The 2,937-nt window shown below is 37.3% G+C and overlaps 1 protein-coding gene across 1 annotated transcript in view; it reads right to left on the bottom strand.

The window, feature by feature from the left end:
• Positions 1-2,937, bottom strand: part of DACH1 (dachshund family transcription factor 1) — a 334,323-nt gene that overhangs the window by 143,790 nt on the left and 187,596 nt on the right.

Consider the following 2,937-nt stretch of genomic DNA (forward strand, 5'->3'; position numbering starts at 1 on the left):
CAGCTGCTGCTGTCAGGCCTGCAAAGAAGTACGAACAAAATTTAATACACATTATTCTATGATTCTTCATTATTGGAGGGACTAAGACTGTTACTCTTCCTTTATGCTTGCTACAGAACAAACAGAGAACATTGCAGAGTATTACTCCTCTTGTTTGATTCGAAGTTTGACAGCTTTTTAAAGTAAAATGTTTCTCACCCTATTTAGATAGCTACTTCTATATGTCCACCTAAATCTTAACTTGGTATCCAGTAACTACAGCCATAACACAATCATAACTAACTGGAGATACAAAGACATGCTTTCAGAAATCTAACTTTGCTTTGAAATAGTGTCTTAAGTGTCTGGCTATGAATAGGTGAACATGTACACAACTGTACTTAGAAAAAAAAAGAAAACCTTTAGATCGCAAATGTTTGCCGTGATAAAGAAAACATTAAAAAATCAGGTCTATAATTTCTATTTAAGAGTAACAGATGAAAGAACTCAGTCATTTCTTTCGCATTTTACACATAACAGCAAGGACATGTGGGAATTCTAGGATAAATTTTTAGAAGAAAGGTTAGCAATGATAACTTTGGTAAAATACTTGTTCTGCTTTCCCCTTCAAGGCATTAAGACATTTATCAGTGAGAAGAGGAATTATTAAACCTATTTAATCTCAATCCCAAAGCCATTTTGAGGCAATCCAAATGCTCTTCCTACCAAACCAGATTTCCACTATCCAGCCATTTACAAGAATGTTCAACAAAAATGAGAAAAGTTCTCTTTGTGAAAAGCAATTAAAGAAATGGTCCAGCAATGCCTTCAAAACTCAAAATTAGATAGTCTTTACTCAGCTTCAGAAGTTTTTGCCCCCTTCCCTGAGGCAGGGTAATTTTTCTGTAATTTTTCCAAACAAGGCTGTTACCCACTCAGCTCCCTTTGCCCCAGCCTGGGTCGTAGCAAAGAGAAGTCAGTGTCAGACTTCCACAAGAGCTGCCTCTACCCCACATGACTGATTTAGGGAGCAGAGATGGAAATTAAAGAGACTTAGATGCAAGAAAATAAAGAGAAGGCATTAAAACAGTTAAGTTTTATGCAATTATGCAATCTCGGCCCTCAGCCTGGGATGCCATATGAAAACAGATCCTCAGTCATTTTGAATCAAGATTCTTGCCCTGACCGTGGAGAAGGCTTGAAAAAAATCAGTGTAATTAGTTTAAAGGTGTCTGCTTGTCTGATTTTCAGCTACTCTGAGAGGTGTGAAGTGTCCTATGGATCTCAAGAGGAATTAACTGCACAACTTACTATTCTAGTGGGCCCAGGCTGCTGCCCAGCATAGGAAGAGTGCAATTTAGCAGAAAAGACCAAATAAACAAATAATCCCAGGCTGACGAGGTAAATATTGCTACCACCATTGCTTCCAAGGGCCTCTGGTTGTCTCCCTTGCCTCCTTAAATGGAAAATGAGTTCACTCTTGCCATGTTTTCGGCTAGCAATGGGGAGAGACAGAAGGCAAAATCCAGCAGGGAGAAGGCAGAAGGTGAACGGACATCAGGAATCTCTGCCATCCCAGGGAAAACAATGAGGTAGCACATGAGGTGCCTTTGAATATATTGCGGCTTGACTCAAGGTTGTTTTCCTTTATTTCTTTGCATGACCACGTAAAGATTAGCAAACAGTTCCAGCCTCCCGACTCGCCTCACAGGCCGACTTCTAACACCTCCATGTGCAATGAGAATTACCAAGTATGTGATAATTACATTCTGCATAGGCAGATCAATATTATTTAGAAAACTGCTATTTCAGGTAGAAGAAGATGTACCAAAAGCCAAAAATCAAATCAGAAGGTGGATAAATACAAGATTTTAATTTTATTTTAGCTTCTTCTACTATAACAAATTGTGCACATTTTGATCTTAAGAAGGTATTGACAATAACATGGATTGCTTCCAGTGATATTTTTACCTTAGAGGAAGGATATGAAGTTATACATTACACAAATTTGGTTACAGTCCCTAAATTAGGCCACAGAAAAAGGGATGGTGCACCTCTGAACTTTGTTTTGCATCCTGTGCTCATTAAACAATACAATAACCTATACTTCCTTTTTTTATATGCATCACTGACAAGCTAAAACTAGCATCTTTAAAGAACAATCCTTTGGAGGAATATTCAAATATGATACAGCTAATGAATACAACAGTAGGCCTCAAACTTTTGGCTGTGACTGCACTTCCAGACCACCAGTTTTTAAGTGCTTCCGAAAATACCATATTAAACAGACATGGGACTTTTCGGCTTTTGAGCCAACCTGTGTGGGGTAATGACCCAGTCACAGAACCACTAAAATACAAACTCACTTTTGCTACAAAATCTGCAAAAAAGTATACTTCAGCGCTCAAATTCACATCTTCTTCATTCTGGTGTTTCCCTCCCTGTCACTCTGAAAAAACTCCTAATAAATGACTTCTCTAGCACAGGGCCCGACTTACCTCACTAAGCTCACTAGCAAAGACAGCCAAATACATTATGAACAGAAGAGGATAATAAGCTGCTATGTGTCTCTATGTATATTTTAGAATTCTGAACTTGAAAGTTCAGGTATGGGCATAAATACTTGGGATTTTTTTTTTTAAATTAGTTGTTTGAGAAAGCCTTTTGATTTAAACATTATTTAATACCGCTTTACTCTTACAACAAGTAGCCAAGGAATTTCTGAGCTGTACACTTTTCTACACTACTGGAATTTTATCTTCAAATATGAGGTAACCAAAAGTCACCTATAAAGGCAACTGAAATGAAAGAAACTGGCTGAATAGCCACTTAGATATTTTTTACTCTTTACAAATATTTATTTGAACAGTTAGAAAGTGTCCAGGCCAAAATATTAAATGGATTAAAGTCAATGGTAGTTGTCATTAATATTCTGAAATTGATAAGTTGTTTATGTCT

This window comes from Egretta garzetta, unplaced genomic scaffold, assembly GCF_000687185.1.
Source record: "Egretta garzetta isolate BGI_Z169 unplaced genomic scaffold, ASM68718v1 scaffold524, whole genome shotgun sequence".
NCBI classification, from domain to species: Eukaryota; Metazoa; Chordata; class Aves; order Pelecaniformes; family Ardeidae; genus Egretta; species Egretta garzetta.